The following is a 27,242-nucleotide window of genomic DNA, read 5'->3' on the forward strand; positions in this document are numbered from 1 at the left end:
AGGGACTGATGACCTTAGCAGTTAAGTCCCATAAGATTGGCGATCGGGAACTTTACGCCACCACCTCTCCCCCGTTTGCCAGCCCAGTACAGGAATTAAGACTTTTCCAACACTAGGATTCGAAGTGGCTTGCCTCCGAGTCGACCGCCATCGCACAAGCGGGCATCCTCAAGGTGTCGGCGAGATCTGTTCAAAAGTGCGCTAGGTCGTTTGGAGAGGGATGGGTAAAAGAATTGACAGTTTTCCTGTTCAAGAAACTGAGCGGTCTAAGGCGCTGCAGTCATGGACTGTGCGGCTGGTCCCGGCGGAGGTTCGAGTCCTCCCCCGGGCATGAGTGTGTGTTTGTCTTTAGGATAATTTAGGTTAAGTAGTGTGACAGCTTAGGGGCTGATGACCTTAGCAGTTATGTCCCATAAGATTTCATACACATTTCAACATTTTTGAAGAAACTACCATGCATTCCTTCGAAGTGGTGTACGGAAACCATGGAAACCCAAAATTATGTGAAGTGAACGAGGATATGATTCTCGTTTTCCCCACTTATGAATTCTGCTGGAATTAGACTCCAGCTCTCTTTAATGTCCTGCCGTTACGATGTGACAAGACATAATCTAGACCTCCTCCTAGACTAATTAATTTGTTAAGTTCCTAGGAATCCGTGAGAATCGGTCGTATCACGACTGGCCTACAAGAAGTTGGCAGCACACTATTGTCGCTTTAGCAATAATTTCTTAACCCGCCCCCGTGGTTGTCAGTGAATCAGACAAACCTCCGTGGCATTGTTTCGCTGGCCACGCACGCAGAAACAGCAGACAAAACGGCTTTCTCCGTGGGCTCCTGTGCGGCTGGCATTCGAACGTTGCGAATGTGGAGGAGTTGGATGATTGAAGGGATGGGCGTTGTCCGTGTTGCCGGCGTCCTTGTGGAACGGCGACGGCGAAGTGAACGGCTGGCGGCTGCAGCTCGCTCACTGCCCCAGCTGTAGCTACGGGACGCGGGAGCGTAGGTGTCGATGGGTTCATTGCTTAACGTCACACTGCTGCTCGCAAAAGGCAAACAAAGAGTGAGCGCGCACAGTCGCTGACTCAGGACAGTTTATATGCCGAGGGTCAGACAGGGAATCGACTTCGGGCCGTCACACTTAGAAGCCGCACCTATAAAACGTGTGCCTCACTGGTCAAACTGCGTAACGACGTCCCCCACAGAACATTCAAATGTTTGTCATCAGTCTCATTTCCATTAAATGAAGAGATCACTTCAGACTGGCTAGGAACACCCGTCCGAGCAATCGAGTGGCATTACCTTCAATCTTACTTACACTATGTGATCAAAAGTACCCGGACACTTGGCTGAAAATGGCTTAAAAGTTCGTGGCGCCCTCCATCGGTAATGCTGCAATTCAGTATGGTGCTGGCCCACCCTTAGCCTTGATGACATCTTCCATTCTACATCTACAACTATATCCATACTCCGCAAGCCAACTGACGGTGTGTGGCGGAGGGTACTTTGACTACCTCTATCGGTTCTCCCTTCTATTCCAGTCTCGTATTGTTTGTGGAAAGAACGATTGTCGGTATGCCTCTGTGTGGGCTCTAATCTCTCTGATTTTATCCTCATGGTCTCTTCGCGAGATATACCTAGGAGGGAGCAATATACTGCTTGACTCCTCGGTGAAGGTATGTTCTCGAAAACTTCAACAAAAGCCCGTACCGAGCTACTGAGCGTCTCGCCTGCAGAGCCTTCCACTGGAGTTTATCTATCATCTCCGTAACGCTTTCACGATTACAAATTCATCCTGTGACGAAGCGCGCTGCTCTCCGTTGGATCTTCTCTCTCTCTTCTATCAACCCTATCCGGTACGGATCCCACACTGCTGAGCAGTATTCAAGCAGTGGGCGAACAAGCGCACTTTAAACTACTTCCTTTGTTTTGGGATTGCATTTCCTTAGGATTCTTCCAATGAATCTCAGTCTGGCATCTGCTTTAGCGACAATCAACTTTATATGATCATTCCATTTTAAATCACTCCTAATGCGTACTCCCAGATAATTTATGGAATTAACTGCTTCCAGTTGCTGACCTGCTACATTGTAGCTAAATGATATGGGATCTTTCTTTCTATGTATTCGCAGCCCATTACAATTGTCTACATTAAGATTAAATTGCCATTCCTCTGCACCATGCGTCAATTCGCTGCAGATACTCCTGCATTTCAGTACAATTTTCCATTGTTACAACCTCTCGATATACCACAGCATCATCCGCAAAAAGCCTCAGTGAACTTCCGATGTCATCCACAACGTCATTTATGTATATTGCGAATAGTAACGGTCCTACGACACTCCTCTGCGGCAAACCTGAAATCACTCTTACTTCGGAAGACTTCTCTCCATTGAGAATGACATGCTGCGTTCTGTCCATTACAGGGATGTTATTGTCGTGCAACCACCCTGCCTTAGGTTAGTTAGGTTTAAGTAGTTCAAAGTTCTAGGGGACTGATGACCATAGATGTTAAGTCCCATAGTGCTCAGAGCCATTTGATTTGAACCACCCTGCCACAGGTCGTGCAATATGAACAGGTGCTCGATCGTGTTGAAAGATGCAATCGGCAGCCTCGAATTGCTCTTCAACAATGGGAAGCAAGAAGGTACTTAACACATCACTGAAGGCCTGTGCTGTGATAGTGCCACGCAGAACAACAAGGAGTGCAAGCCTCCTCCATGAAAAACACGACCACACCATAACACCACCGCCTCCGAATTTTATTGTTGGTACTGCACACGCTGGGAGATGACGTTCACCGGGCATTCGCCATACCCACACCCTGCCATCGGATCGCCACATTGTGCACCGTGATTCGTCACTCTACACAACGTTTTTCCACAGTTCATTCGTCCAATGTTTACGCTCCTTACACCAAGCGAGGCGTAGTCTGGCATTTACCGGCGTGATGTGTGGTTTATGAGCAGCCGCGCGACCATGAAATCCAAGTTTTCTCACGTCCCGCCTAACTGTCATAGTACTTGCAGTGGATCCTGATGTAGTTTGGAGCTCCCGTGTGATGGTCTGGATAGATGTCTGCCTATTTCACATTACGACCCTCTTCAACTGTCGGCGGTCTCTGTCAGCCAACAGGCGAGGTCGGCCTGTACGCTTTTGTGCTGTACGTGTCCCTTCACGTTTCCATTTCACTATCACATCGGAAACAGTGGACGTAGGGATGTTTAGGAGTGTGGAAATCTCGCGTACAGACGTATGACACAAGTGACACCCAATCACCCCACCACGTTCGAAGTGGGTGAGTTCCGCGGTACGCCCTATTCTGCTCTGCTCTCTCACGATGTCTAATGACTACTGAGGTCACTGATATGGAGTACCTGGCAGTAGGTGGCAGCACAATGCACCTAATACGAATGTTTTTGGGGGTGTCGGGATACTTTTGATCACAAAGTGTAACTTCAGACAGCAGTGCTCATTTCTGTGGCAAATTAAAACAGGGGCGTCGATCCAAGATTTCTGCATATCGTAGACAGTGCTCGCTCTACTCAAGTAAAGATTCTAGGATGCTCAAATCCAATTGACCACCATCTCTCACTTATAGTTCCAATTTCTACAGAGCAGCACTACCATATAGTAGAAAGGATGACTCATAGAATGACTAATTCTCGGGCATAAGTTAGCTCGCGGATAAAACCTTCCACTAAACACTTGAGTCGTTAGCGAAGAAAGGAAAGATCTCTATTCAAGTCCAGGATTGGTGCACAGAGGTCGAATTGTTGAGTGGAACATTTCAGTTATGAGAGTTCCTCTTCACCTACGTAGCTCTTACAGATTGGAGACGTTTTCTGACTGGTGCTAGTGTCTCATCGGCGAAGAAGTGTCACAGCAAATGACTAACCTTATTGTACTAACATTTCTCTTTGTTTATGTCTGCCCTGGGACTGGGTGTTTGTGTTGTCCTCATCATTTCATCATCATCATCATCATCATCATCATCATCATCATCATACGTGACAGTGGCTAGTTTGGACTGTGAAAAAATTGGTACTTTGTACGGGCGCTGAAGACAGCGCAGTTGAGCGCCCCACAAACCAAACATCATCATCTTCGCTTATGTCACTAAGATCGTTAAACGGAAACGCAACACCGTTAAGGTAGAAAATCATATGCTCCTTTTGAGGGTGAAGCAAGTGGAATTATCCGTATTTCAGTTTTATTTATTTGCGCTTGATTTAGTTGATAAGCTGTTATCATTTCAGTTAATTTCTTTGATCCATCAAGAGGAAAAGAATTTATTAGACACATCGAACAGTATTACCTATGACAGTAAAGAGATTCTGACAATGGAAGAATATGCTGGCCTACCAACGTCAGCATATGGTCTGAAGGCACCCTGATCTTTTCAGGGCACCAGGATATTAATTGCGAACTGGTGAGGTGAGAACATCTGTAATAGACAAGGTTGCGCCAGAAGAAGAAAAAGAACAAGAACAACTCGAAGGGAAGTTCGTGAGATGAAACATAGGGGCCAGTGCAGCATTCAATAGTGTCGAAACGGACCTGAAAACTACACTCTGACCGAAAAGTAGTTACTCATTTCTTTGGCTTGCGACAATCACTCATGGACTGAAAGCAGCTTGACACTAATATTCTCTTTTCTCTGTGAGGTACTGGATGGATTAAACAAAAGGTTTCGAACGCTAGGCATATTTTTTATTTAACTAAGGCGTTTGATTGTGTTGATCACAAAATTTTGCTCCAGAAGTTGGACCATTGTGGAATACGTTGAGTAGGCCACAATTGGTTCACCTCTTTCTTTAACAGCAGACAGCAAAAGTGTTGAGAATGGCTGTGATGTGGGGTCTGAGTGGCGCACTGTCAAATGGGGGGTGCTCCAGAAATCAGTGTTGGGGCCACTCCTGTTCCTTATTTATATAAATGATATGCCCTCCAATATTACAGGTAATTCTAAAATATTTCTGTTTGCTGATAGCTTGGTAGTAAAGGATGTTGTGTGCAACATTAACTCTGTTTCAAATAGTGCAGTTCAAAACATAAGTTCATGGCTTGTAGAAAGTAAACTAACGCCAAATCACAGTAAGACTCAGTTTTTACAGTTTCTAACAAACAATTCCACAAAACCCGACGTTTTAATTTCACCGAATGGGCACGTGATTAATGAAACTGAACAGTTCAAATTCCCAGGTGTTCTGATAGATAGTAAACTGTCGTGGAAATCCCACGTTCAGAATCTCGTTCAAAGACTTAATGCTGCCATTTTTACTATTCGAACGGTATCTGAAGTAAGTGATCGTTCGACACGAAAATTAGTCTACTTTGCTTATTTTTATTCTCTTATGTCATATGGTATTATATTTTGGGGTAGCTCTTCCCATTCTCAAACGATATTTTTGACTCAGAAATGGGCAGTTCTGGCAATAAGTGGTGTAAGTTCGCAAACCCCTTGTCGACATATATATATATATATATATATTCTTTACTGTCGTTTCTTGTTAACAATATCAGCTTATCCCCAAGAATTAGCAGCTTTCACTCAGCTAATATTAGGCACAAATCCAATCGGCATTCGGATTACACTTCCTTAACTCTTGTGCAGAAAAGTGTGTGGTATAATGCTGCATCCATTTTCAATAAGTTACCACAAGAATTCAAAAATCTTAGCAGTAATCCACGCGCTTTCAAATCGAAACTGAAGAGATTCCTCATGGGTAATTCATTGTATTCTTTCGAGTAGTTCCTTGAAAAATTAAGGTGATTCCTGTTATATTGTTGTTTGCGTTTATTTAAACTTATGGCTTGATTTGTTTTGGGTTCATAAACATTTTATTTTTTCTGTTATTATTTTTATGTTGTAATTTCATGTACTGACACGTTCCATGACCTTGGAGATTTGCTCCTCAATTTGGTCCTACGGAACTAGACATGTAAAATAATAATAATAAAAAAAAATAACCTGCTTAATTCTTCTGATAATTCTTCGAGACTAAGATGTCAAAGCTTGTAGCAGCCATGTCAGCCTCATAATGAACATCTTACCGAGATAAGTTGTAACGGATGTCTGTACAACACAGTTAATGATTTTCATTAACTCATTTTTTTCGACTCATTTTTTTCCAATTGCGATTGTAAAGAGGGGTATTCAAATTGACGCCTGATCGCCCTGAACTTGGTTTACCGCGATAGTGCAGAATAACTGCACACGAATGACGGGCTGCCACTTTGAGCAGGGTCATCGACGATTCCTTCACACATCTATAACGGACGTAACACTCGTCCAACGCCCTCCGACATCGACGGGATTATAGATTGTGACTTTCTCTCCAACCGTTTCATTTTTCGTCATAAAACCGCCCTCTGCGTTTTTATTTCAATTTTAATGAAATTGAAGGCAATAAATTCTCATGAATACGACTGTATCTGGCAACACTAACGAACATGAAACAGAAAGAAACGACACCGAAAATCGTTCATCCATTATTCGTAAGACTGTTTTCAAATACGCACGTCCGAATACAGGCGTAAGTCGTTATTGGATAATAATCGAGGGGCGTTGTCGTGACCACTGGGAGTGGCATGCTGTTGACATCAAGGCTGTTTGGAAAGCATTATTTATGGTCGTAGCAGGCAATCCTTGCGAATGGAATATACGGTATCCTTTTCGTACGAACCAGACCAGCATACACCACATTGCGATGATGGTCGTCTTCTGCGTATGAAGTTATGGAGCTGATGTCCAACACAAAGTCAGATCACACAAATGATATTACTATGATGAAATCTCTGCAGCACTGAATCAGTGCTGGAATCAGTCGAGGTCATGTGAAACTACAGGCCGCGGATTACAACGTATCTGCGCCACGAAAACATATTTCCAGCCGAAAACAAGGAATTAGCGGAAGTTTTTTCGAGCACATGGATCACTCCAAAAGGATGATTTCTCGTTTACCAGAAACGATTATAGTCTTTAACGCTTTATTATATGATACTGTGATGTGAAAAGTGAATACAGGCGGAAAGTTCAGATATTTGATTTTTCTATTATGGGATTAGCCTCACATTTCTTTTTCCAATGCTGAAGGCACCATTAGAGGCTATAGAATCTCAGATATCAGTACAATAAGGCGTCGGTTAGTGATAGCGTCAGATCGCAGCCTAGCTCGCAGAGTCGCGCCGACGTGTTATAATATGGCTTGCAGTGGGAACGGGTTGGCGCTGTTTGTTTTATTTATCACTAATTCCCACAAATTGTCGAATTTCAATCCTCCCTTTTTGTGTCAAAGTTGTTTTTGTGCTTTCAAATTTCTTTGGCCTCTCTGTACCCGAACGTAGAAATAATTGGATCCTGATATAACCCAAGAATCGGAGAAACGAATTTTGTGGTTCCCTGATCTCCGTGCATTGTCTGCTACTGCCGATGTGCAGCTTTTGTGGCCTTGATCAAAAGGCAGTACGACGTGGTTTAGGGCACCATAGAAAACTTAAATAATGATGCACGAACTAGGTATTTAACCCCGCTCTCCCGATTAGGAGCCTAGTAGATTATACAAAAAAATGGTTCAAATGGCTCTGAGCACTATGGGACTTAACTTCTAAGGTCATCAGTCCCCTAGAACTTAGAACTACTTAAACCTAACTAATCTAAGGACATCACACACATCCATGCCCGAGGCAGGATTCGAACCTGCGACCGTATCTGTCGCGCGGTTCCAGACTGTAGCGCCTAGAACCGCTCGGCCAGTAGATTATACCTGCTACACTCTGAAATAATTATTTCCTCAATGACACGAAGTATTTTGGCAAAAAAAATCACAATTCTGTTACACAAATCGACAATTATCCCGCAACATTTCGCATAACGCAGTATGTAAGTTGCCACAGGAGGTTGAGTATTATTACGACCTTACAAAAAAATAAATAAATAAATTCAATGCTGTTTTTCAATTTCAGATTCATCACCTGTTGACTTAGATCTGGAGAAATCCTGCTCTAATGAGCGTTTCTCGGCCAAATTTGAAGGCTGAGAGATTACGATCATTTTTAAAACATCTACGTTGAAGACGAGAAACGAGATTTTTGCGTTTTAAAGGCTTCTGGACTCAAAAGGACTCGATACATAGCTGCAATCGGAAGAGAGAAACCGTGGTAAACGATCCGCGCGGCCAACAGATTCTGGGAAAATGCCTCCGCGAATGAAAAGCCGCTACTTGGAGCCGCTTTCATTGCACTCTGTTTGGCCTGCCGGAGCCGTTATGGCTTTTGTCATCCGCCTGTCCACAAAACGCTGAAGTCTCTTTGTAACTGTTTTGTATCTTCATTCAAATCGTGCTCGGCCAGATAAGGTCCTGAAAGGAAAGCAGACGGCTTTGTGGAGCGAACAGCTTTCTGCGAGCACTCGTCAAACAACGATAAGGCGACACAAGCCCCTCAAATCTTTATCATCCCATCTCTAGTCGCCGCTCCTTGACTCGTCGGCCGCGCTGCCCATTCAACTGCCTTCTGCGTTAATTCGCCGCATTGATCAAACCCCGTAAAACAAACGACTCGGCCAGCCTTTTCAAGTGTTTCCTTTTAATACCCGGCCGAGCTGTCTCTGTTAAATCAATGCCAGAGGCACCTTCTTTCAAAATTTATCAAATGCTGTATTAAAAATAGCTGACGCTGGGCCTGTCGAACTCTTAAAGACCAAAAATAAAATACATCTACATCGCAGTTTATCGGAGTGTATCGCTCCCCTCGATGGGTACCATATCTCACCAAAGCGATACGATTACGTCACGTCTGCAGCTGCCATGTTTAAATTACAACTGTCAGTTTGTTTTTCCTTTTCTTCAGTTCAGTGGAAGAGCACGAGAACACGTATCCGTAATATCTTCGACAGAGTGCCGAAACTGATGTTACAGAGGTCGAACTTCTCTGCTGTTTTACCCCCTGTGCTATTCTAGTAGTTTTGTTTTGACTTTAAGCTACAGATGAGCACAAGTTTTCTTTCCTCAGAATAAGCAAGATCTGGCAGGCATTCGGTTGTAGGCACTCGACTCCTGATGCTCCTCAGTCCATCGTGATTTTCCGTAGTTTCTCCAAATCAAGTAATGCGAATGTCAGTATAGTTCTTTCACCAAGGAGGTCGATCCCTTCATACATACATCTCCAGCTAAGCTGGTTCTCCTGCCCTAATGACCCAGTTATTGACGTGATGTTAAATCTTTCCCCCATAAGTACCGTCAGTGAATGCAAAGATAAAGAACAGGACGGTTTAGTGCAGGAATGTAACGGAAGTTGTTTTATCCGAGATAGACTCAAGATTCGCCGGGTGTGCAATTGGTTTGTCGTAGTCGGAGGCCGTATTTACGTAATTATCATTTCTGAATACGAACATTAATCCGCAAAATTATCAGTTTATACATCTGAATAACAAAAATAATGTGGTATCATCCAGAGATCGTAGTACCACACTAAATTAGGCAGCGCGAATCGACAGCACAGACATTAACGAGGGCTCACAACAATACGCAACAATCAGTGGGAGACACTTCAGAAGAAACGCCCTCAATATAGAGCTCATTTCAGCTCGTCACCTCAGCTACATCAGTCAACAGTTGTTTCTGATGAAATGTACTTTTGTATGTGTTGCACTTTGTACTTCAAGAGAACAGTTTGTTAAAAAGTGCTTTGCTAGTCAGTGACAGTTGTAAATTACACAGCAATCCTATGGCAAGGAACTGTGACCAAGTTAAGAAAATCTTTTATTCACGTATGTAATGCAGTTAACGAATATTTCATGTATTCTAGTTTGATTTGCGTTCTCCCAGCGCAATGAATGAACCCACAGATATGGCCAGACGAAAGCTATTTCGCCTGGTCACAACATCTAATTAACGATTACAAGACATGACGGAAATACTGTAATACGTCTAATGAAAATTAAAAGTAACGTCGTCACTTATATGGTCTGGCAAGAGAAACTGTACTCGACGTTGAAAACCAAGACCATCCACGAAATAAACGAGAAGTTTTGGAGAGAAATCATTTTATACATCATTTTTTCAATTGCTTTTGACTTGGCGCTCGACGTATTCCATTTTCGATAAGTTATCAAAGATTTTTAGTTGTAACTTCCATGGTCACCCGTTCTTAATTTGCTGTAGCATGGAATAAGTGGGTGATGGTGGGACAGACACTTCTTTCTTATGGAGATTCTTGCCGTGTTAATACAGGGTGGGGCAAACAAACGTGGTCCGGACGAGTGGATACGACTGGACATCATGTCGCATGTAGCGACACACCGTGACCCGTGCACACCACGTGTACGCTCGCCACGTGAGCCGCAGCGGTTCAGAGCGAAGTGATGACTGTGTCAGTTTGCGTGGGGCAGTGCAGAGGGGACATTGGCACTCACAGCGGAACAGCGGGTGTTCGTGGAAACGGTGTGGTCAGTTGTTTGCTGAGGAGTTAAAAGGTGTCAACGTGCTAGCAAAGAGTGCCATGTAACGCTTAGTCCTAAAATGGTGTCAGACAGGATCTGTTTTGAACATGTCAAAAAACATTCCGAAATTTGCCCGCACACCAGAAAATGTGGTTACAGTTCACCAGAAAATGCTTGAGAGTCCTACCAAATCAACCAGACGCCTGTCGCAAGAGATCGGCATATCACGTCGATTATGCGAACGAATACTCCTTGGACCTGCACGTGCATCTCTACCGAGTTTCTGGTGTTTGTGCACTAAACCTAGCAGATGCTCCTCAGAGTCCTCCCGTTTTGTGAGTGGCTGTTCACTGAGAATGGCTTGGGCATGGATCTGTTCTTTATGTCCGATGAAGCCTGGTTTCATCTGAGTGGTTCTGTCATCTCAAAGAGCCACAGTTTCCGGACAACGGAGGATCCGCATAACTACCACAAAACACCATGGCACGATCAGAAGGCTCGTGATTGGTGTGCAGTGTCTACACGCCGCTTTATTATTGGTCCCATCTTTCATCAGCCGCCGACTTCGGCGCGTTACACTGCCAACATGTTGAAACCATTTGTGGTAGCATTAACGGAGGAAGAAAAGACTTGCAACAGGATGGAGCAACTCCCATAGGTCCGGCCGAACCTTGGTGTTGTGTCTAGACAAGACAGCCTAGACACAATGAGAGGAAGCCGAAAGGCACGCGCAAAGCTAAAGCAGGATGGCGTGAGGTCTGAAACAGGATACGTAATGAATGCTATAAAGAAAAGTACGTAGCTTCTGGAATACTTAACTTTAATCCATCCTTTTTGGTACATCTGGAGATTGTGGCGATACAAGTGAGACTCTTTAGATACATGCAATGTTACTAATGGCGCCTTGCTAGGTCGTAGCCATTGACTTAGCTGAAGGCTATTCTAACTATCTGCTCTGCAAATGAGCGAGGCTTCGTCAGTGTGCATCGCTAGCTACGTCGTCCGTACAACTGGGGCGAGTGCTATTCCGTATCTCTAGACCTGCCTTGTGGTGGCGCTCGGTCTGCGATCACACAGTGGCGACACGCGGGTCCGACATGTACTAATGGACCGCGGCCGATTTAAAGCTACCACCTAGCAAGTGTGGTGTCTGGCGGTGACACCACACTTGGAGCCTATTTATACATTCTGCACGCCTGACAGAGTCGTTAGCAGAGGTCAGTCCGGTCGCGGCCCTAGAAGGCTACCCAGGTCACCTGATCTGTCAGTGCGCGATTACTTTGTGTGGGGAGCCCTCAAGTCTAAGGTGTATCGCAACAACCCTCATAGTCTTCAAGAACTGCATCAGAACATTTAGGATGAGACTGCAGAAATTCCAGCAGTCCAGCTTCGATCCGCCATCAGCAACTTGTTGATCGAGGCCCAAACGTGCTAAGAGGTGGTGGTCACTTTCAACATCTGCTATAGTCAGGTTAGCTCTGTATTTCCTTTCCTCTTCTGTGTTTCTTTGCACCCTGGAACTCTGTTCCCCGGACCACTTTTATTTGCCCCACCCTGTATTGACGATGTCTGAGGATTTTAACTATTCTTGAAAAAAAAAATTCCGCGCCGACTTCGCTGAAGTAATTCCAACTCTCACTTCTCGGGGGCTTCATTAAGATTACTTTTCTGGCTTAGATGTGGCTGACAAATGCACGCTGCATCACACAGGGATTAAATGAACAGTACACGACTGACTGCACTTAACGAGAGGCTTAACAGTTTCGCTACGGAACCCTAGTAGGACTCATGCTACGGTAGTTACTCAAGCGGACGCCGCACGTGTCTTGCTCGTGCTGAGCGTAAAACTTCGTAGCTGTCATTGCGCATCCCTTCCTCTATCGGTAAGCGCGTAGACAGCACAAGAAAGGACATCCGAATTGTCCTAGCGCGTAGTGTTCGAATTTTGACCTGTCTGTCATCGAATACAGCGCCTTGTATGTTGCTGCTGTGCTGCGTCCATACTACTTTTGTCTGTCAGTAAGGGCCACAAGACAAAAACGTACCGAAAAGAAACGTGCTGGTGGAGCCCAAATCGTAATATAAATTATTTTTCGAAATAAAAACTTGGCTGAGTAAAAATGTACATTTGTTAATTTTACTATGTCATACCTGTAACCCAGCTTTTACGAATACTTAAAGCAAATTTCGTCGTTTCAAGTGGCATATCACACGAATTGACTGTATTTATAGTTACAATGCTATCATCGTCGGAAAAGTGTTAAAAACAGCCGTCCAGCTGCCCCAACCACGATGACTGAGACCCGTCTCGAAAGTGTTGAAGACTATTCGGGCCTCCACCAGCGACCTGAAAGCCATCCATGTGTAGGAGATTTCCAGTTTCCGCTTTCCGAATACTCTTCTTTTCTACAGAAGGTTCTCCTAATCCGCCCCAAAGCGGGAATACCTAAGGCGATTTGCATGCAGCGGTAGTTCTTTGTGGTGGGCCGAGGCAGCTCGAGAGGGATCAGCGTCCCATGACCACCTGGGCTGTGCGGCTGGCAACACTGTTGCTGCTGTTCCAAGTTTGGGTGTTTGAAATCTGATGTTCAAACTATGAACCATCAACTTCGGTGAAACCTCAGTTTCAAATCTATCGGCAGTCGGAGGCGGAGGTGCAGTTTAAGTCGGAAATTGAGACCTTCCGAAATCGAAGGCGAAGCTTCGTAACGCCAGGTCTGCGGCGGCTTGTATATCCGATGTAATATCTAATTTACTTCCTGTTACATATATTTCAGGAAGAGAACACGAAGATAAAATCAGGGAGATCCGAGCTCGCACGGGGGTCTACCAACGATCTTTCTTACCACGCACCATTCGCTACTGGAACAGGAAAAGAGGGAAATGATTTTCGTACACAAAGTACTCTCTGCTACACACCACAACGTGGTCCCTGGAAAATATATGTAGACGTATCAATGTGAAATTATATTTCCACGAAGATGTTACTAAAGCGTTTTACGTATTTTAATTTCCGAACTAACCGTGCCAACAAAGCGAAGGGTGTTTGTTTGGGAAAGAGCCCTTTTCATTCTAAACGGTAGTACGAAACAGTATGAAAAGCTTGCAAGGATGCTGCAGGGCAGGTTGTGCTGAGAAATAATTGTTAAAAACTCCATGCGTTGCGCAGTTTCGGAGTTAATTAACACTGAAGTTAGCCAATCAGACCGTTCATCTACATCTACATTTATACTCCGCAAGCCACCCAACGGTGTGTGGCGGAGGGCACTTTACGTGCCACTGTCATTACCTCCCTTTTCTGTTCCAGTCGCGTATGGTTCGCGGGAAGAACGACTGCCGGAAAGCCTCCGTGCACGCTCGAATCTCTCTAATATTACATTCGTGATCTCCTAGGGAGGTATAAGTAGGGGGAAGCAATATATTCGATACCTCATCCAGAAACGCACCCTCTCGAAACCTGGACAGCAAGCTACACCGCGATGCAGAGCGCCTCTCTTGCAGAGTCTGCCACTTGAGTTTGCTAAACATCTCCGTAACGCTATCACGCTTCCCAAATAGCTCTGAGACGAAACGCGCAGCTCTTCTTTGGATCTTCTCTATCTCCTCTGCCAACCCGATCTGGTACGGATCCCACACTGATGAGCAATACTCAAGTATAGGTCGAACGAGTGTTTTGTAAGCCACCTCCTATGTTGATCTACTACATTTTCTAAGGACTCTTCCAATGAATCTCAACCTGGCACCCGCCTTACCAGCAATTAATTTTATGTGATCATTCCACTTCTAATCGTTCCGTACGCATGCTCCCAGATATTTTACAGAAGTAACTGCTACCAGTGTTTTTTTCCGCTATCATATAATCATAAAATAAAGGATCCTTCTTTCTACGTATTCGCAATACATTACATTTGTCTATGTTAAGGGTCAGTTGCCACTCCCTGCACCAAGTGCCTATCCGCTGCAGATCTTCCTGCATTTCGCTGCAATTTTCTAATGCTGCAACTTCTCTGTACACTACAGCATCATCCGCGAAAAGCCGCATGGAATTTCCGACAATATCTACTATATCCCATTACACTCCCCTGTGGCACGCCAGAGGTTACTTTAACGTCTGTAGACGTCTCTCCATTGAGCGCGCAAATTCAAGCGCCCCACCAGGTATAATTTCTATCAGTTGTTCTTATCGAACAGAGGACAGCGAACGAGACTGCTCAGCTTTTGGCTCGGTTTCGATCCTTACTACTGTCCCATGTCCAATTTTTGTATCGCTCTTTTGTCTGTTTTAGGGAACCGAACGAAGAACACGTTTGGCGACACCGCCTCTAGCTCTTAAATTTTCTGACCACCCTGTATTTTATGAGATGTTATTGACGAGGACGGCGATGTAAATCGCGTACAGCGTGGAAACGTTACATTTTGTGCTTTCGTACAGACGGGCCTTTCGTGAGCAACGTTGCCGGCAGCTTCAGAGGAATGTCGAATGCCATGACCTACAGTTCAGTTTACCGTGCGTGTACGCCTAATGGTTAGCGGCTAATAAAGAGTATTATCTGCACGCTGGCTGACATGACGGCCAGAGTTTACTAATTTGCGTACTAAATTATCGCTCAGCCTCCCCCGCCGCCCACTCTGCTAACTGAAAGCGCTGCACGGCGATAACGCAAGTGCTATTTGATTGGCGTCGGCAGCTAAGCTTCGCCAGCGTGTCCGTGGCGCGGTGAAGGCTGGATTGATCCAATGCTTCTGCAAGGCGGCAACGCACTCGAGGGCAGTGCATTGCGTCGCCTTTCACATCATTGCGCTTGGCACGTCCTTTCGCACGGACTGGCGAAACGGCATGGCCTCGTACTCCTCGCGATCGTGCTGCGAATAACGATCTGGCAATTCCCGCTTAGTTTTACCGTGTTTTCTCTTAACTGATTTAGACGAATATCGGGCGAATTTCCTTTAAAGGTACACCGGTTTCTTTCCACGGTCTATTTCTGTTCTGAGTAAGTATGCTGTCCCGAACGCGTTCATGTGGAGGTGGCACAAAAAAATAAAAAAGAGACGAAGTTATCGAAAGATAGAACAGATCATGCATAGTAGTCCGCATCTGAAAACATACGGCAGGAAATTTTCTGCCATAGCAACAATTTACCTTGAAATTGTGCGTTACTAAAGGCTACAGACATCATTCAACATACAAGAACCGCGACGAAAACGTTTAAGCAGATTCACTAGATGTTATGGAACGGAATGTAAATGTTTTCCACCGTCCATTTCAAATGGTGGCATTCTCACAAACTGCTAACGGAACGGAATGACATCGTCAAGAATTCTCGGTGAGAAACTTTGACGTTGCGTTGAAAATGGGGGTGAATGGAGGACTACGGCTGGAGCGTCCTTATCTAACATCGGAATTTAGCCCAATCTCACCGTGTTCATGCATGTTACAGTGGTCTATTTTGTGTCTTCTTAATATTTACTGCTTGATTTGTTTCTGTTGCACATTTCGAAAGTGTGTCCGCTTGATTTGAGGCGTCCTATCACGGACTGCGCGGCCCCTCCCGCCGAAGGTTCGAGTCCTCCCTCGGGCATGGGTGCGTGTGTTGTTCTTAGCATCAGTTAGTCTAAGTTAGTTTAGTAGTGTATCAGTCTAGGGACCGATGACCTCAGCGGTTTGGTTCCTTTGGAATTCACACACATTTGAACATTTTGAAGGTTGTATGAGGACTTGGATATTTTTTCTATCAGTACCCTTACACAAAATTGGCAAATATATGAAAGCGAAAAATGGTTGGTTCAATAATCGCTGCATAAAGAAAAAGCTATCACTGTGTGTACATAATACCATACATAGGTAAAACAATTTGCATTAACAAGACCTTTCGCAACAGTGGACATATAAATCGACGAAGAAAAAGACGGTGATTTTGACGTAATTTGGCATTTAGAAAGAAAACAAGACAATGGATAAAATAGGGCACTTGCGGTCATTCAAGCTGGGAAACAAACTCGAATTGGTCTACAAAAAACACTTACGCTACAGCACATCTGCGCCGCGCGAGATTTTCGTTAAAATCATCCTGGAACAGACACTCACATCACTGTAGTACGTTGCAAACAGTAATCATTTACACCCTGTATATTACTTTTTCCGGTACCCTTAATTTTGATACATATTTCAAAAATGTTCAAATGTGTGTGAAATCTTATGGGACTTAACTGCTAAGGTCATCAGTCCCTAAGCTTACACACTACTTAACCTAAATTATCCTAAGGACAAACACACACACCCATGCCCGAGGGAGGAATCGAACCTCCGTCGGGACCAGCCATACATATTTCGATTTTTTGTATAACGGATAGTATCTGATAACCTCACTTTGACCGTTCAGTAGTGGGATAAGTGAAGTGACTTTCCGTGTATTGTGGACACACCTCCATTTGGCGACGACTTTCCCTCGCATTCTGTTCCGTTCACGTACGGTGTGAATTGACTTAAAAGAAAGACAAACCTCAATTTTTTTGCGTTAACCTTACTGCAGTTTCCCAACAAAATAAAACATATTTCAAACTCGAGGTTTTGCTTTATGGTTATAGTTAATTAACTTTGTTATAGACAGAGTGCAGTGTTGCTGGAGTGTGGTCAGTCATGCTTTGAATGTACAGTTGACGGTTGGCCTCTACCACTCGAATTGCTGAAACGTCAGCCACAAAAATATTTCTACGTATAACACCTCAGTGCTTCAGTATGGCTTCATCCTGTCACAGGTGGTATGCCTCCGCCCTCTTCCAAAACAGTGAACTGTCTCACCGAGCTATTTTTCTCATGTATCGACCACTTCCACAGGTAAAATCGCTTAAAGCGCTAAAAAAGAAAATTCTTGCAACATCTCGACCATTTACTCGTACACTGTTTTCTAGGAATGTGTAACAATGACTTATATAATCGGCAACAGTCATCATGCGATTTCTGTGCTCATTTTCCTAACGCATTCAGACCTAAATAAATCACTTAAACTACAACTTTTATTCGTCGAAACAACTGAAGTTTTCTGTTTCCTTAAAACACAAGTAATTCAGACGAATCACTCGCATCTGATGACCACGCTGCGCCACATAGTGCCAATCTAGGCTAGTGCTCCGTCTCTAATGACCTCGATGTCGACGGGACGATAAACTTTAATCTTGTTTTCTACTTTTTGTCGTCGTTACGTACAAGTGGGAGCAGACGCTGGTATACACCAATCCCAGGGTTCATAGGCGAAGTTTCAAATCTCCAATGAATTAACAGTAAGCGGCTTCGCAACGATAAGGCAAACGGACGGCAGGAAGAGCAACTCTAGAGGGAATACCATAACAATTGCGTGTATCGAACGGCAGGCCGCACATAGTTTATTCTGGAGGAAGCGGGAGTCTAGTCAAGGTGAAGTTCTCATGGTTTGAGATTTCGCAAATCACGAGAAAGAGGATATCTGGAAAGATTTAAAGGATCAACGAACTCTTCCCTCTTCGATTCTAAAGTTGTGCACTATCGCCATGTTTCCCATAAACATTTAATTACGAACATTTGTGACTTGAAGGGGTTGGTACAACATATATGTTTAATATAGAAGGAACTCAATGTTGTACTACTCACGAAAGAGACTGATTCTGCTCCCCAGGAATAGTTAGCCATGCGTCATCATTTGATGTCAAAGTAGCTTCCCAATATTTGTAAAAAGTAGTTTTGATAATTTTAATAGTGTTGCCCCTACGCTATTTACAATATCTATTTCACTTGGAATTTTCAATGCGTCTTAGTTGGAGTACACTTGCCGTTGTCAGTTATTTTCAACAGAGAAGGACCATTTGCTTCGAAAGGACAGAAAAAACTGAAGAAAAATTGTGGCATTTGCCTGCAGTAGCTTTGTGACGCCATAGTAAACCAACATAAGCATGACTGGAAAAAAAAAATACAGATCACAACCGTTCCTATTGAGAACATATTCAGACAAAACGTTACTGAAGTAGATGGAGCAGGAAAAATTCTAGACAAGGAACACTTTATGTTAAGGTAATTACACTAAAACGGAACGAAAAACGTGTGAATGGTGATTAAGTCTTAGCGAGTTCGGCCAGTGGGATAAAAATTTCTGCGAGAAAAAATGCTGTGGTTGAGCTTGCATTACAGCAAAATCAATAGCATAAGCGAGCTCAAATACTCGTAGAAAGAACAGAGCCGATTGTCATTTTAATAATTCAGGATTGATAGAAACAAAGTTTGTCAGAAAAATGTGGAGTAAGTGAGGCAAAGTCGTCTGTGTAAGTAGCTTGGCCCGTACATAGTTTAAACTTTTGAATAGATATGATTTGTACTGGAAAATAAAGGTTGTACATACGTGAGCCGTGACAGAAATAAAAATTTCAGAGCGCCAACATTCTCGCTGTGTTCGTCATTTACAGTTTGGAACCGCGCGACCGCTAGGGTCGCAGGTTCGAATCCTGCCTCGGGCATGGATGTGTGTGATGTCCTTAGTTTAGCTAGGTTTAAGTAGTTCTAAGTTCTAGGGGACTGATGACCACAGCAGTTAAGTCCCATAGTCCTCAGAGCCATTTTTTTTGTTCGTCATTCTGGCGGGTACGATGTTATTATCAGTGAAGTTTTCTCTTACTGAGACCTGAAATATCTTAAAGCGTTATTTGCAGCCTCTCCTCCGGTTTTGCCTGCAATGATCTCTAAGAGCTGATAAAAAGAATTCTGTAACAACTTTACAAGTAATATAATTAATACATATTGCATTCTGAATAAGGCCACAACACCGTGAGCTTGACTATGTTGTCTTATTCTCCTTTTTGTCATTGTCTTACGTGTGATATTAGCTCAGGTGTGTCAACAACATTATGAAACTTGGAAACAGCTGTAAAGCAGTATCATTTTGCAATGTTACAAACAAACTAAAGAATAATAGAACTAATGTTAAAATTTCTTAAAATAAATCATTTTCCTGCTTGAGGCTGTTATAAATTCGAAATAATCTCCTTATTTCACGGGTAATTAGCTAATTGCGCCCCCTTGGGCACTACCAAGCAACATCAGACAAAAGTGGTACGTTATGTGCTTCCATTTGTCCGCATATCATAACACACAAAAATGGTTCAAATGGATCTGAGTACTACGGGACTTAACATCTGAGGTCATCAGTCCCCTAGAACTTAGAACTACTTAAACCTAACTAACCTAAGGACATCGCATACATCCATGCCCGAGGCAGGATTCGAACCTGCGACGGTAGCGACCGCGCGGTTCTTGACCGTAGCGTCTAAAACCACTCGGCCACTCCGGCCGGCTCATAATACACATAGCAAAGCGGAAGTATCAATATGGTTCCATTCCTGAACTCGTAGACGCACATGCTACTTGATATTAAGACGTTGATTATGTCATGTTTAATTTATTTAAATATGTATGCTGACCTATTTGAGTGCGCTGGAACTTTGTACTTTTTCGTTCTACTTACAGAACCTCACGTCAGTGGTCGTAAGATATTACGCCATTCGACGAGAATCTGTAGTACCATTACGAGTTTATCTTTGCAAACCGCCCTGTTGATCATGGCATGGTGACAAGTCTAAGAACGGTACATATTTTTGGTATGACGCTGATAATGTCTAACAGAGCGAAATCAGCTAATCGTCAACGGAATAAAGAGCTTATTTCCTATACAAGGCAACAGTGCCACAGGATCCGTACCAGGTCGGGTTGACGGAGGAGATAGTGAAGATCCAAAGAAGAGCGGCGCGTTTCGTCACAGGGTTATTTGGTAAGCGTGATAGCGTTACGGAGATGTTTAGAACACTCAAGTGGCAGACTCTGCAAGAGAGGCGCTCTGCATCGCGGTGTATCTTGCTGTCCAGGTTTCGAGAGGGTGCGTTTCTGGATGAGGTATCGAATATATTGCTTCCTCCTACTTATATCTCCCGAGAAGATCACGAATGTAAAATCAGAGAGACTTGAGCGCGCACAGAAGCTTTCCGGCAGTCGTTCTTCCCGCGAAGCATACGCGACTGGAACAGGAAAGGGAGGTCATGACAGTGGCACGTAAAGTGCCCTCCGCCACACACCGTTGGGTGGCTTGCGAAGTATAAATGTAGATGTAGATGTAGAATAACTTACTTCAAGAAATTTAATACGGTTGTGAGCCCGAGCACGAAAAGTTCACTCAGTGGTACGACAGATACACGGGTTAATTTCGAAAGCAACTAAAATAAATATTGTTTGGCTGGGAAGGTAAGATTCGAGAAAGAAACAGACAAATATTTCGAGATGAAGCTCATTCGGACAGTAAACTGAAGTTGTTTTGTGAACAAAGGATAAAAACTTGCAAAATCAGACAGGAATTAACGTAAATCAGTTCCGCGACAAGAAAGTGTGGATGAAGATTTCGAAACAAATCGTAAATAAGCGAAAATGTGTAGGGCAACAGGGCTGTGCGAATAGCAGCACGGTGACGGGGTAAAGAACTGGTTTAGGAATGGTAGTAGTAAGCCAACGACAAGAGCGGAGAGTTAGTGGCTGTTGGTTATTTGTGGCGAGATGCGGAGAAAAATGTGCGGCTCCAGAAAGTGGAAATAAGCTGGAGGTGGCGTTGGTGAGTGATGAGCTGGCAGTCCCTTTTTGTGTCGGCGGGGCCAGGTAGCCAGCCGGTAGCCAGCCGGTCAGGTCCTGCGTGTATGTGCGGACACGGCAGCCTCAACCAATGCTGGCTGACGGCATCTTTCCTGCTGTGGCTTATTTCGTGAAGTCGCTGTTTGCCCAAGGTAAAGCTGTCGGCAACCGGAAGGTTGCTTTGAACAGTACAGTGCTTCACTAGGCACGGTCCTATTGGAGATGGTACGTTGCCTTCCTCCGACCGCTGAACAGACTTGCCCTGCCAGTTATAGGGGAACCTACGGTTTAACGTGGACTTTGAACCACGCTGGAACTCGGCATGTCTCACATTAACAAACAATCCAAAAGTCTGCCTCTGCAGAGTGGTCCGCGCAGTGTATCCGGGTTCGATTACCGATACAGCCTGGAATTTTTCGTTGGTGTGAGAACTGGTACGGGGTGCACTCGGCCTTATGAGACCAACTATTAGTACCGGTTCCAAGGTCAAGAAACTCGGGAGAGCGGTGTGCTAACCACATGCCCGTCCATACCGCGTTTAATGACTCCACTGGCAGAGGATGGCACGGTGGTCCATCGGGCACGATTGGTTCATCCAGGACCAGGACGCGGAATTTCGCTTTTTTTCTTTAAAGAATCAGAGAGGTGAAAGAAGTGGTAAATGACAAAAATCATAGGACCAACCTGGGCTCGAACCCGATACCTTTGGACTTGTTGAACAGTTAATCACTTAGCCGTGGAGCTACGCCTGGATTTCATATAATTATGAAAAAAAAAACACTCTGTCGTCAGGCTACGAGTGGCCTACCGGGACCATCCGACCGCCGAGTCATCCTCAGTTGAGGATGCGGATAGGAGGGGCGTGGGGTCAGCACACCGCTCTCCCGATCGTTATGATGGTATTATTGACCGAAGCCGCTGTTATTCGGTCGAGTAGCTCCTCAATTTGCATCACGAGGCTGAGTGCACCCCGAAAAATGTCAACAGCGCATGGCGGCCTGGATGGTCACCCATCCAAGTGCCCACCACGCCCGACAGTGTTTAACTTCGGTGATCTCACGAGAACCGGCGTATCCACTGCGGCAAGGCCGTTGTCTTCATATAATTAAGAAGTGTTTAAAATTTTGGGTTCGGAACAATGTATTGTATGTTAACCGGAGACCTAGAAACGACGGAGAGGCTCCGTCCCCGCCGCAGCCGCAGTGGTCCACAACCCCACGACGGCTACCGCAGTCCACTTCATCCCTCCGCCGCCCCACACCGAACCCAGGGTTATTGTGCGGTGCGGCCCCCGGTGGACCCCCCAGGGAACGTCTCACACCAGACGCGTGTAACTCCTGTTTGCGTGGTAGAGTAATGGTGGTGCACGCGTTCGTGGAGAACTTGTTTGCGGAGCAATCGCCGACATAGTGTAACTAAGTGGGAATAAGGGGAACCAGCCCGTATTCGCCGAGGCAGATGGAAAACCGCCTAAAAACCATCCACAAGCTGGCCGGTTCACCGGACCTCGACACACATCCGCCGGGCGGATGTGTGCCGGGGACCAGGCGCTCCTTCCCCCCCGGAAAGCCGTGCGTTAGACCGCACGGCCAACCGGGCGGGCCTCGGAACAATGACTGTGACTAAGATGGCAGATGATTTGTAAGAAAACTACAACCAGTTGCTCATTGCAGGTCTTTACAGGAGTTTTATATTTTGTACTGAGTGTATTACTGTGAACAGTTCAGTGATACAGTTCTTCTCATCAGAATAGACAGCAAACCAACACCGGCAACGGTGGTTCAGTTATACATATTTTGCAATTGGTTTTGATCATCTGATAATTTTACAAGACGGTAAGTAACAGCATCATCTGCAAACAACCTAACAGGGCTACTTTACCATAAACTGTGACGTTTCTGACAGGGAATAACTTCCATGATACCAGAGGGTCTGTAGAGGATAAAAACTGTAGAGGAAGACAAGAGATTGGAATACATCCAGCAAATAATTGAGGACGTAGGTTGAATATGCTACTGTGAGATGAAGAGGCTGGCATAGGGGAGCAGTTCGTGGCGGGCCACATCCAACCAGTTAGAAGGCTGGTGACTCAAAAAAGTGGAAAACACAACATGCACATGGTTTAACAAATAGCGTACAGATACTCAACGTAAACATTTAAGTTTTCATTTTAATCATTGCGAGCACAAGGGAGTGAGCGAAATCGGGTGACAGAACTTCTACTTCTTAAATAGCACCAGGGGGAGCGCCGGGTTTAACGTCTCTGATCACCATCTGCAGTCTCACATCTCACTATACAAATAAGCTCGAGATTATTGCGCACAGTCCATAGTGGTCGTACTTCCGTCTCTCCTCCCTTATGCCGGCCAAATATTGGCAACGAAAGTACGGAGGCCACTCATAGTAATGCTAAAGATGAGACAGACTACTACAAAATAAATTCCCTCCTCCAGTAAAACCCTGACTACTAAAAAAACTACTTTACTCTAAGTAACCTTCCGAAATTTTTACTGTGTCGCGAAGTTTGCAGAGAGATCTATACAGTCTCAAGATATCAGTGGAGGAGATGGGTTTGCGAAAAAGGAGAGGCCGTGCACTGATACATATACTGATTACAGAGGGTGACAGAAAATGACGTAACGCAGCAGCCATAAGCCGCACCAATACAGAGCGAAGTCAGCTGGACCAAATGAAAGGTAGGGAGATTGGGATTTAACGATTCGTCGACGATGGTCATTAGAGACGGAGTACAAGTTCGGAATGAATATGGCTGGCGCTGGAAATCAGTCTACTCCTTTTCGAAGGAACTGTCGCTGCCTTTGCCTTAAGTGAAAAAAAAAAATAATAGTGACTGCTGGAATGGTATTTGAACCACCGTCGTACTAAATGCAAGGCCAGTGTCTTAACTACTGCACTACCTTACTCGGTGAGTGACAGGTAGATAGATGGATGGGTGAAAGGCAAATGAAAATGGGTTTCGAAAAAGACGATCGTGTGAAACCCAGCACGCGCTGTTCGTCCACGAGACTCAGAGGGCCATAGACACGGGTTCCCAGGTAGATGCCGTGTTTCTTGACTTCCGCAAGGCGTTCGATACAGTTCCCCACAGTCGTTTAATGAACAAAGTAAGAGCATATGGACTATGAGACCAATTGTGTGATTGGATTGAAGAGTTCCTAGATAACAGAACGCAGCATGTCATTCTCAATGGAGAGAAGTATTCCGAAGTAAGAGTGATTTCAGGTGTGCCGCAGTGGAATGTCGTAGGACCGTTGCTATTCACAATATACATAAATGACCTTGTGGATGACATCGGAAGTTCACTGAGGCTTTTTGCGGATGATGCTGTGGTATATCGAGAGGTTGTAACAATGGAAAATTGTACTGAAATGAAGGAGGATCTGCAGCGAATTGACGCATGGTGCAGGGAATGGCAATTGAATCTCAATGTAGACAAGTGTAATGTGCTGCGAATACATAGAAAGAAAGATCCCTTAGCCGGCCGGCGTGGCCGTGTGGTTCTAAGCGCGTCAGTTTGGAACCGGGTGACCGCTACGGTCGCAGGTTCGAATCCTGCCTCGGGCATGGGTGTGTGTGATGTCCTTAGGTTAGTTAGGTTTAAGTAGTTCTAAGTTCTAGGGGACTGATGACCTCAGTAGTTAAGTCCCATAGTGCTCAGAGCCATTTGAAAGATCCCTTATCATTTAGCTACAATATAGCAGGCCAGCAACTGGAAGCAGTTAATTCCATAAATTATCTGGTAGTACGCATTAGGAGTAATTTAAAATGGAATGATCATATAAAGTTGATCATCGCTAAAGCAGATGCCAGACAGACTCATTGGAAGAGTCCTAAGGAAATGCAATCCGAAAACAAAGGAAGTAGGTTACAGTACGCTTGTTCGCCAACTGCTTGAATACTACTCAGCAGTGTAGGATCCGTACCAGATACGGTTCATAGAAGAGATAGAGGGGATCCAACGGAGAGCAGCGCGCTTCGTTACAGGATCATTTAGTAATCGCGAAAGCCTTACGGAGATGATAGATAAACTCCAGTGGAAGACTCTGCAAGGAGAGACGCTCAGTAGCTCGGTACGGATTCTTGTTGAAGCTTCGAGACCATACCTTCACCGAGGAGTCAAACAGTATATTGCTCCCTCCTACGTATATCTCGCGAAGAGACCATGAGGATAAAATCAGAGAGATTAGAGCCCACACAGAGGCATACCGACAATCCTTCTTTCCACGAACAATAGGAGACTGGAATAGAAGGGAGAACCGATAGAGGTACTCAAGGTACCCTCCGCCACACACTGTCAGATGGCTTGCGGAGTATGAATGTAGATGTAGATATGATCGTACGGCATTGATGGCTGTGGGTCCCCACCTGGGGAAGTTCGGCCGCCGAGCTGAAAGTCTTTTCAGTTGACGCCACACTGGGCGACTTGCGTGTCGATGATGATGGAATGATGATGAGGACAACACAACTCAGAGTCTCCGAGAGGAGAAAATCTCCGACCATGTCGGAAATCGAACCCGCGCCTGCTGCATGGGAGTCAGACGCTCTGACCGCTCAGCTAAGGGGCGGACAGAAAGGCAAATAAATTATCCAATGAAAAAAGTGAGTCATTTATCTCCTACACAGGCATGGCGTAAGTATTCCGTTGTAGTCTTACATAGCACTTAAATACAGATTTGGGATTTCATACTACGATTCTAGGATCTCATTTGCCCAAGCGAAAGAGATCCGTTTCTCACGAGATTGTTTTCAATGAAAAAAACGGGAGAGGGCAGAAGCAATGAAAACGACTGCCAATAACGGAGATATAATGAGGAAGAAGAGGAGAACAGGATTCATGATCGAGCAAATTTTTGTCGGACTCCTATATCGGTTGTCATACTTTAAACGTCGAATAATACCCACAGCACATTACAGACAGACATTAAAAAGATGTCTTATGTACAGTAACAACCGAATGCCTTTCACACCCTTCCAAATGTGCATTATTATGCTGTCGACAAGACTTTCAGTACCCTAATATACGTGCAAGACGCTAGGCATCGTACTGACACTACTTCCAACTGCCGTATTTTCTATTCAGTGCTATCGAAGGTTGGGGAGCAGTGGTTCGGCACTGATCTCGTGTTTCGAAGGAGGCTTTCTGTGGAATAGCGAGGTGATTTCTTACACTAGACCACGCCGAACTTCCTCCCCGGCTTTGTCCGACAGTGCTAAGTTCTTCGTCTGTAACGATCACGAAGCCGCTGAGTCGTTAAACCCCTGCTAACAAGGGAACCTTCCCATCGTACCCCCCTCAGACATAGTTGTAAGTTGGAACAGTGGATAGGCCTTGGAAAACTGAACACAGATCAATCGAGAAAACAGGAAGAAGTTGTGTGGAACAATGGAAAAAATATACAAACTGAGTAGTCCATGCGCAAGATAGGCAACATAAAGGAGAGTCTAAGCTCAGGAGCGCCGTGGTCCCGTGGTTAGCGTGAGTAGCTGCAGTACGAAAGGACCTTAGTTCAAGTCTTCCCTTGAGAGAAAAGTTTATTTTCGCAAAGTTATGATCTGTCCGTTCGTTCATTGACGTCTCTGTTCACTGTAATAAGTTTAGTGTCTCTGTTTTGCGACCGCACCGCAAAACCGTGCGATTAGTAGACGAAAGGACGTGCCTCTCCAATGGGAACCGAAAACATTTGATCGCAAGGTCATAGGTCAACCGATTCCTCCACAGGAAAACACGTCTGATATATTCTATGCGACACTGGTGACGGCATGTGCGTCACATGACATGAATATGTCATCGACCCACCTAACTTGTACACTTGGCGAATGGGTAAAAAGATTATTCTACCTTGCCGAATTTAGGTTTTCTTGTGGATGTGATAATCACTCCCAAAAAAGTGATCGCATCGGACGGACGGACGGACAGATAATAAAAAATTGAACTTTTCACTCGAGGGAAGACTTGAACCAAGGACCTCTCGTTCCGCAGCTGCTCACGCTAACCACGAACCCACGACGCTCGTGAGTTCACAATAAACTTGATGTTGCCTATCTTGCACATGGACTACTCAGTTCGTATATTTTGCTTATTTTTTTCATAGTTCCACACAACTTCTTCCTGTTTTCTCGACTGATCTGTGTTCAGTTTTTCAA

General features: G+C 44.7%; 1 protein-coding gene and 1 pseudogene across 1 annotated transcript in view; both read right to left on the bottom strand.

The window, feature by feature from the left end:
• Nucleotides 1–27,242, bottom strand: part of LOC124554841 (ephrin-B1) — a 555,113-nt gene that overhangs the window by 152,185 nt on the left and 375,686 nt on the right. The window lies entirely within an intron of this gene.
• Nucleotides 22,056–22,173, bottom strand: LOC124556897 (annotated as a pseudogene).

This window comes from Schistocerca americana, chromosome X (genome assembly GCF_021461395.2).
Source record: "Schistocerca americana isolate TAMUIC-IGC-003095 chromosome X, iqSchAmer2.1, whole genome shotgun sequence".
NCBI lineage: Eukaryota > Metazoa > Arthropoda > Insecta > Orthoptera > Acrididae > Schistocerca > Schistocerca americana.